A 10,017-nucleotide genomic window follows, 5' to 3' on the forward strand; every position below is an offset into this window, starting at 1 on the left:
TGTCAGGCATGTCCGAAACAAAACCGTTCTCATGACTGTGCAATATTCATGTTGCGTTACATATACTGCCTTATAACAGATACTCCAATGAATTTTACTCAGGTAAATTTTATTTTCTATTTGTATTTGTTTTCTTATTGTAATTTCAATTTCTCAAAACCTATATGTTTTTGCAGGTGGACATAACTGGAGAGAGGGTTGTTCTTGTGATGAGACTTCTGTCTCATTCACAGAATATATTTCAAAGAATACGTAAATAGAAAAAGGGAGATGTCTTTCACCAAATTTTGGTGTTTTCACAAAATTCATGGACAGATTCTAGTTGTTTATAGGATTACATAGTTATAGGATTATATCGTTTTGTTTACAGGATTACTTTCATATAGTTACAGTATTTGGTTACTATTGTGATTACAGTTTGGACACTTGCAGAATAATTTTTAAAGAGTATGCAAATAGTGATTTGTATGATGTAAAATTGTTGTAATTTTTTTCTTTTTCTTTCAGTGTTATATTGTATATGTTTCGAAAAATGATGAAGGAATTTAAATTGCTAATAGAATAATTCATATATGTTTATAGGATTTAGTATATATGTTTATAGAATTTAGTACTGTTGAATCAATTTAAATTGCTAATAGAATAATTCATATATGTTTACAGACTTTACTGATAATGTTTATAGAATTTTTACTATTTTACTTTATATTGTTTAAGTTATCAACTTTTTTGTAGAAACGTAAATTTAATTTAATTTATTTTATTTTTAAAAAAAATTATTTTGAAAAATGAAATTTTTTTATAATTTTTTTTAATAATTTTTTTCTTAAATTTTTAATTCACATAAATTGTTCACTAATTATAAAATCTGGTCCCCGTTAAAAAATTATAAAATCTGGTACCGGTTACAACTTCTAGAAGGTGGTCCCCATTATAACTGCTAGCTGTACTTTGATTGTACTTTCTTAGTTGACCACGCGGTTTGGACTGATTTCACGCGTTTTGCTTTGGACGCACGCGGTTTCATATGTCTAACATCATTTGAAGTTGTTTACAGAATTATTTGCATCATATTACCGAAGCTAATATACTTGTTTACAGGATTAGTGTTAAAGGTCCGGGGATTTTTGGGGGACTGATGTCCGGGGACTATTAGCTGCTTCCATAATTTTATTTGATTGTCGTAACAATCGACGAAACCGTTATTTCTCATATTTTTGGTCATTTCAAAATCAATTTGAAAAGGTAATAATTTGTTTTGATTGACACTTTACAAGAAATTGAATTAGTGAAAACAAGCAAAAATAAAACTAAAACTAAAAATATTAAATAAGACAATATTATGTTCAATTAACCCTGCAATGAAATATTCATATCTTTTTCATCCATAATTAAGTCATCAAAGACGGACACACACACACACAAATATCAAAGAAAAAAATTCAAGGGCAATTGTTGCAGTTGCAAGATATTAGCCGGAGGAAGCACCGCTCAGGCGGCTGGCCGGGAACGTTGCAGCTAATTTGAGCACAGCAATTGGGTTCGATGCGGCAATTCCGGCCATTTGCGTCGCAACAAGTGCAATTATGAGTACACAATTTTGTAGTAGCTTGAGGCATATAGATCATATTTGACATGGACTCTGCTGAGCTAACATTAGCAGGGTTATCAGTTCCTCCTCCTGCATGTTTTGCATGTAATTAATTAGATCTTGACAAGTATATATTGATAGATGTACTTGAATAATACATAAATTGTATGTTACTGTTGTACATGTATTTATTATATATCCAAAATTTAAGATTTTTGTGTTGTTTTATTGTAGACTAGGAGTTATTTGAAATCAATTGATGTCCAATTCTTCTTTCCTCTTTTTTAGTTTTTGATGAAATAGACTAAGTGCAAATCATATGTACATGTGCTCATACTTTTAATTCGGTATGGGAAGCAAATAAATAAATAAATAAATCCTTAGAACAAATAGAAGTGTATATAAAAGTTATATATAAAGATAAAACGTTTACAAAAAAATTATGTTACAAGAGCTTTTTGCCCATCCCATCTAATTTACCAGTTTAATAAAAAAACATTTAATAAATTAATAGAAATAGCTCAAAAGATATAGAAAACAGAAACACTAATTGATATGTATTAATAATAAATCATTTTTGCGCTGGAAAGATAAATGTTTTCTACTAAATTTTCCTGGTTGCAATTAGCTAGAAACCCCCCCTCGATTTTTTTCTTTTCAAATGTAAAATATTTAATTTTCATATTACAAAAGATGCAAAAGAAAATTTCAAGTGATGAATGCTTTCTGCATTTTTTTTTTTTTTTTTACCTTCGCTGACTGGAGCCCACTTAAGGAGAGAGATAACCAGCATGAGTAGCACAAGTACACAAGATTTCGCCATTGAAATAGTGAGAAGCAACCTTGACAAATTATTTTCTTTAGAGGAAGTGCACCAAGAGAGATTGTAAATATTGTCAATACAACCTTGGATTACTTTCAGGGGGGGGGGTGTGGAATATTGTTTTTGGATGGAGGATTGTGGAAGGGATATTTAAAATGAAATTAAGAAAAAGGAAAAAAATATGGTTTAATGAACTAATTTTGTTTGGTTGGATATTTAATAGGAGGTTAGGGTTGATGGTGCAATTATTCTGTTAACCTTCCGTTTTGTTTAAAAAAAATTACAATTTCCAAAACTAGAACGACAAACAAAAATGGAATAGGGTTTAATTTGTTCAAAAGAGATTTGGACAAATTTTATTTAAAGTTAGATCCAACTTATTTTTACTCAAAAAAAAGAAATAAGGACTAGATCCTTATTTTTACTCAAAAAAAGATCTAACTTATTCGATATGTACTAAAATTTGTGCAAAAAGATTAAATGACCCATGAATTTAAAAAAACAAGTAATAAAATTGACTAGAAAAAGGTCCTAGGACTGTTTGTTATCCAAAGGTCGAGATTTCAATTTTTCCTCACGACTTTGCAATCTCTATAAAAGTTAAAAATAAAAACTCATGAATCTAAAGTCTAAACTGTATGTGCAAATTTTTGTCACAAATCAAACGGTTTAGATTGACTTAGAATAAGACCTTATCCAAAATCCTTTGAGGAAAACACCAGCCAACAAATAAATAACCACAATTATCAACAAATGAGGATAAAAAAATGCGGAAGGTATTTTTGCATTTAATTCCATTTATCTGTTCTACTTACATTGTGTTGGGCTGGCATGATCTAGGTGGAAATAGGGCCAGTTGTCAGAAGCAGGCGGGCCAGTTGTCAGAAGATACCGTGTTTCCGCAGCTGCATCTCTACGATTAAGAAGCCCGAGGACTTCTTTAATGACCAGGGAAACCAAAAGAAACTATGAGCATTTGTTTCTTAAATTAAGACATGAAATTAGTGTTAGTTTCATATATATATATATATATATAGAGAGGAATCCACAAGTGGTGCAACCCATCTAATCAATATTAATATTGATAATTTTCCTCTTCTAATTAGGTCAAATATTATATTTAATGTTGTGGAGGTTGTGACCTAAGAAGTCATTTAAGAGTATAGTATAACTAGTTACCTTGTTTGCGGCTACGCCGCAAATGTGCAATTTTTCTTTTATTGTTGGACAGATTTTTTTTTGTGAGAACAAAAAAAGAGATGAGATCAGCTAAGGCATATATACCATTTACACAATATACTTACTCTGCATTCTTGAAGTTGATGAAAGCTTCGGACGACAAGAATTGCAGTTTATATATCAGTTTATTGACATTTATTTTTCACAATAATTAAATTATTTCCCTGCATGTAAGACCAAGCAAAAGCAACACAACCTGACACAAAAGATAACAAATTCACAAACATGAAAATTCAATGAAACAAAAGGTGAAAATAGAAAAGGCTCAATTTTTGTAGGCACCTTAGTATGCCCCTTAGTTTGAAGCGAAGTGCAGAGGAGGCTAGTTGAGACCAAGAAAATTCAGTTCAATTCAGACCTCGTGAGATTGATATAATTGCCAGTAAAGGTTGTTCTAATTTTAAGAAAATCATGTCGTAGGTTGTTATTTTTAGTGTCTTTTCCTTTTTTACTAAAGACAAAGCGAATTCAGTCTATTCAGTATATTGACATTCATATATCCAATAATCCCATAATTATTAGAAATAAAACTATAATTATTTAAGCTTGGTACATACCTTTGTTGCAAGAAATGCCAATAATGCAAGAAATATTCCTGTTTAAACAAATAAAATAAATGAGAATAAAATATAACAATAAAGAATGTAAACCAAGTTTAGTTCATTAAGAAGGTTATTTTCAGTCATTTTTCAAATCTAATTCTAAATCATTAGAGAGAAAATATTAAATCTGGCATCAATTTTTGTATCGATAGGTGGAACTGAAATCTCACAAAATGTCCGACAGATATCGGTAATTATCATTGGTAGTCAGAACTTTTTATTTCTCGATTTAAAAAGAATAACATGTGATTGATGGGAGTCCTGAACTCATATTGATCAAATTAACTACATTGATATTTGCATCTTCATTCATAAAACTATATCTGGTTGGCAACTTAGTATTTTACCGGCTGATTTGTTTTACCTGTCTGTGTCTGAACTGCTACCTAACATCAAAGTAACGACAGAAGAGTACTAGGAAAAGAGTACCAAAGCTTACACTTGAATATTTTTCCCCATTTTACATTACATGCTACATTGTCAAATCGTTGAAAAATTACACTGAATAGGATATAAGCACAAACTGGTTCAATAATATCATCATTGTTCTTTGCCACATACACAAATTTTCACAAAGAAGAACTACAAGGAATTCTATCATAATTACAACATTCTATTAGTTAAAATTATATGTAGCCTTCAAAGGGAAAAAATAAGAAACTAAGAGTAAAGAATTACATACCTTGCCCTTGAACAATTTTGAAGCTTTGGGAAAACAGGCAGTCATTAGACAAGGTGAAGAGCAAAACCTAGAAATAAGCACAACAAAATTAGAAAATATAAAATAATAAATGTCATCAAGAAAACATCATATCACATATAAAATGTAAGAATATTCTATACTTGTATTTTCAAAAAACCTATTTGCATTCACTTAAATGTATTTATCTTTTGATCTGACAGAAAATCTGAGGCACAATTTTGTACATCAGGACCATAGTACAGTATGGAAAATGAAAGCTAATTAAGAGAGGGACGAACGATGGAGACGCCCTCTTTTATTTTGCCAACAATAGCAGGATGTTGTGATATTGTTTTTTTTCCAGTGAAGAATTGAGACCAAGTTTGTATGCAATTATTACATGAATGGTAAATCAATACAAGTAATTACAGTTGAAGACCGTACTAAACTTTATAAGATATCCTTCTGGTCCTCACGGAGTGCATACCACTTAAGGCTGCAAAATCGCTTTGGGAAAAAATATCAGGAAAGGAGCACAGTATGTGAACCCGTGGTATGAATTCATATTTTCATTTTCATAATTCTAAGTTCTAACACCATAATTCTAACATTCAAGAAGAAGCAATAAACATGATGGCTATATGGAAATGTGATTTCAAACCAATCACCCTTTGTCAAAATCTTCAAATCCTGATATGCATATTGAAATTTTGAAATGTGAAGTTTTTACCAGAGATAAGAACAAATAAGGCAACATATGCTCTTCATCACCTACTTGAGATCGGTAACAAAGTGACGGAAATGTAGTGAAATGAGGGAAATTATAAATAGTTCCTTTGTTGAACCATTTTTGTACTAATCTTTGTACATGAGAGAAAATTACCTGAATAAGGGTGGGAAAAAGTGATCTTCATCAGGATGAATTCTCTCGTTGTAGCTGCTCCCGAGTAGGCTGATTTTGTACCTCAAATTGAAAGAGCTGAAATGTCGGCAAAATAGCGAGAGATTAGGAAATCGCACAAATTATTGACGAAATTAGAGCTGAGGATATAGGCGGCTACCGACCTGGTTGCTGGATGCTGGAATGAGTGGAGAGAATGAGACGGTAGACAGAGGAAGAGCTGACTGAACACAGAGGCATACACCGATTAAGTAGAGTGAGCTGGGTCAGTCTTCTCAGTGGCGAAGGAGAAAAAGAGTCCAAAGAGAAAGGAGAAGAGCTAAATAAGGTGGAGGAGAGACACGTGTGGGATGAACTGGGCACGTGGCCGTCCCGGAGGAGAGGAGAGCGAGGGACAGCTGTGCAGGATTTGCGAACGAAGTGGAGAAGAAAGTTGAAACGCTAGATAGGCATCAAGATTCGATGGGGGGGTCAATTTCGAACCCGTATCCTCTCAGGTATTGCACAATTATTGCAGAGGATTACTTACTTTACGGTTTAAGATTAAATCTCAACCGGCTTGGGATTCGGGTCACTGTAGGGAGCCCCATTTTTGGGCTTTGAGATTCGTGCCAAGTTAAAAAGTACGGTTCAGATCTAGTAATTGTAAAAGATTCCCTTATCAGGTATTGGAGAGGATATATTTTCGTCAATTTCGGGCTGATGACGAGAGCGAACGTCAGATGAGAAATTGAGGGCGCCTCATCCAGCATCAGAAGGTTAAAAGCAGGGGTGTCACTGTTCATAGCTACAGTAACACCCCATTCTCCTTTTATGATTTATAATATGAATATATAATTAATAACATTATTTTATTAAAAATTACAACCGGCTAATATGAATTTATATAACTGCATCTTTTAATTCATTTTTTTAAACACCATAATTACATCTTTAATGTTCATAATTATCTTTAATGATTTGGAAAAAATTAAATGGATAATATAAGCATAAGCAAATATTGATGTACACTTAAATGCAGTAATAATTTGTATTCTCAAACTTTACTCAACGAACTAAACTATTTACTTATTAAAAAAATATATATCTTGAATATACTACTATGGGTACTGAGAATCTTCTAAGTAGGTTTGTAAACGGATCGGATAATATCTGAGTTCGTCTGAATCTGAATCTCAAAAAGTACTTAAATTATTCGATCCGTGTCCATATCCGAGACTATCCGTATCCAAAAAATTAAAACGAATACGAATACGGTAAGACCTTTTACTATCCGTATCCGACCGTTTACACTTTAAACCACAACAAATGTGATTAGGGGTGTTCAAATGGTTCGGTTTATTTGGTTTTGAACCGAACCGGTAAGATTCGGTTTAAATGGTTCGGTTCGGTTTTGATTTCTCAAAACCGATTAAACCGAACCGACCGATTTTATTGATAGGGTCAAGACTTCTAGTATTATTTTGGTTCATTAATCAAAACCGAAGTTTAAATTGGTTCATTAATCAAAACCAAAGTTTAAATTGAGTATTATAGATGTATTGAGTTTTGATTTTTGAGAAAGTTCGGTTCAACCGAACAAACCGAAGTTTAAATCGGTTTAAATGGTTCGGTTTGCTATTTTAGTTCGGTCGGTTCGGTTGGATTTTCAAACTTCGGTTTTAAGTTCGGTTTGATTATTTTAGTTCGGTTTAAACCGAACCGACCGTTTGAACACCCCTAAATGTGATATATGTTCTTAAATTGCATATTGTATGAATAATTTATTAAATTGCATATAGATATAGATATATATATATATATATATATATATATATATATATATAGAGGTAGTCTACGGTGAGTTGCGAAGTAAAACGCGTTTCTACTTCACGCTGTATTTTTATTTTGAAAGTCCAAATTACCGATCCGAACCGTTAGATATTTAATCCATATTGAAATGTGCTTGGAGACCAAATTTTACATTTTTTGGAATTTTTTTACTATTTATTAAGCATTTTTAAAAATTGTTGTTTTGCTGTGAACAGTAAAAACAGTAAAATTTTCTGGACCATCAGATCAGCGACTTTCAAAATTGCTTAATAAATAGTAAAAAAATTCCAAAAAATGTAAAATTTGGTCTCCAAGCACATTTCAATATGAAGAACAAGATGAACGGTTCGGATCGACGTTTTGAACTTTAAAATCGCAAAATATGAGCGTGAAGTAAAATAGTCGCTTTACTTCGCAACTCACCGTAGCCTAGCTCTATATATATATATTTTTTTTGATGAACAATATAACACTATGACATAATTAGTGACTAATATTTTAATAATATAATAAATGTTTTGTAACTAACAAGCTAATTATGAAAAACTGACCGTCCAAATACTGGACGGTTTGGTAAAAAAAAACGGATCCCTTCAATGATGGACGGTCAGGGCATTTTTAAAATTAATTTTAAAGCGAGGGCAGATTTGATTTTTTTTTTTGTTTTTAGGGTATTAATAAAAATCACGGAGGAACGGTCGGAGTAAGGCAATGGAAGAATTTGATAACAAACTAAGTGGGGTTCATACATATAAAATCACAGATCCAATAAAATGACAAAAGATCTAATTCTAAAAAAATAAATCAAAACGCCTCAAAGGCCCAAAAGTGATCCAAGAAAATCCCACGAAAGCTCAGCAAGAGAATATAGGTTGGATCTCTATTTCCCAAAGACAAACTTGCAATTTTTATTATTTCCTTACACACCAGACAGGTACAATTTTGAAATGGTATCAGTTAGACCTGTATCAATTGATTAACTAACACTTTCAGTAGGAGGTACCATCAAGAAATAGTTTCTGACATTATTAATTTCAAAATTAGCTCACAGGGGAAAAGAAACTAGAAAGTGATTTTCTTAATTGGGCCACAATTCGAATTCATCAATGACAAGCTCTGACTCATTTTCATAGCACGGAGAAGGTACAAGAGGCCAGCCATGTGGCTATTTTTTTTTTTTATCTATGCACAGTTGTTAATCCATTTTTTGGTACATTGTACTAGGGGTGGCAACGAATCGAACCGAACCGAACTTACTCTAGGTTTGAGTTTGTTTTGAATTAATTTCGAACCGAACCTGGTTTGATTTGTTTCGAACCGAACCAATTTCGAATCAAATTAATTGCGAACTACACATTTTTCGAATCGAACCCGAATCGAATCACGAACTAAATTATTTTTTAGCAGCCCTAGTTATACCGGTAGTTTATACATTATTTTTTTCTCGCGGGACAAAATTCACATGACTTCCTTTTACCGGTATGAACTATGAAATGAGTGTTTTTAAGTTGAAAAATTATTCATCAAAAAATACATCAGAGACTGCTTTCTTGGTATGAACTATGAGAGACGACCGAAGAGAGAGGAGAGACAGTCATCTAAGTCGGAGAGAGGAGTGACAACCGGAGAGACAGCCAGTCGCTGAGAGCGTCGACTAGATTTTAGAGCTAGAGTGAGAGTGAGTTAGGGAGAGGTGGAGAGAGAACTAGGTTATTGAGATTTGCGAGCGAGGGAGTGTCGGCTAAGTTAAATTATGACTCTCTATCTTAGATTTTAATTTCATCAGGTAAATGGACGGCCGATGTTATTATGAGATTCGAACCATAAAAGTAACCAAACCCATTTCGATCGAACCAGGCTAGGCTTGAGTTTGGTTTGAATTAATTTCGAACCGAACCTGATTTGGTTCGTTTCAATTCGAACCCATTTTGAATCGAATTAAACTCGAATCAAACTCAAATCAAACCTGAATCGAATCACGAACTACGAATATTTTTGCCAGCCCTACATTGTACCATACCAAAATGTCTACCATGCACGAAAAGTATTTTCTTTTATTTATGTAAGATGGCATTAAATGGTTATTGAAGATTTTAAGGATTCTCAGCAAGTGTTTCGGCCATTTACAATGATTTTACCAGTACAGGAAAAAGGAAAAGTACCCTATGGTAATGACAAAATCCATCTCAACATGAATTATTTTATATTATTTTATTTTGAGTAAAGGTTGGAGGTTAAGCCACTCATCTCAAGATAAATTATATAAATGCAATTATAACTAAGAGCTCTATTATAATAAAGCACAAGCAATTTTCATGACTACATGGGATCTCAAAATTCAGTAAAAGGCTAAAAACTAGGAGGCTA

At 32.5% G+C, this 10,017-nt stretch overlaps 1 long non-coding RNA gene across 2 annotated transcripts; it reads right to left on the minus strand.

Moving 5' to 3' along the window:
* Positions 1 to 1,350: 1,350 nt before the first annotated feature.
* Positions 1,351 to 6,312, minus strand: LOC144574982 (uncharacterized). Of its 2 annotated transcripts, XR_013518331.1 has the most exons (7): positions 6,003 to 6,312; positions 5,821 to 5,916; positions 4,938 to 5,004; positions 3,719 to 4,248; positions 3,230 to 3,352; positions 2,342 to 2,433; positions 1,351 to 1,681 (listed from the first exon to the last, which is right to left on the minus strand). It is a non-coding gene; the product is annotated as an uncharacterized LOC144574982 (long non-coding RNA). The 2 variants fall into 2 exon arrangements; XR_013518332.1 differs by lacking the exon at positions 2,342 to 2,433 and having other exon boundaries at positions 3,230 to 4,248.
* Between the last annotated feature and the right edge of the window lie 3,705 nt (positions 6,313 to 10,017).

This window comes from Carex rostrata, chromosome 23, assembly GCF_964058835.1.
Source record: "Carex rostrata chromosome 23, lpCarRost1.2, whole genome shotgun sequence".
NCBI classification, from domain to species: domain Eukaryota; kingdom Viridiplantae; phylum Streptophyta; class Magnoliopsida; order Poales; family Cyperaceae; genus Carex; species Carex rostrata.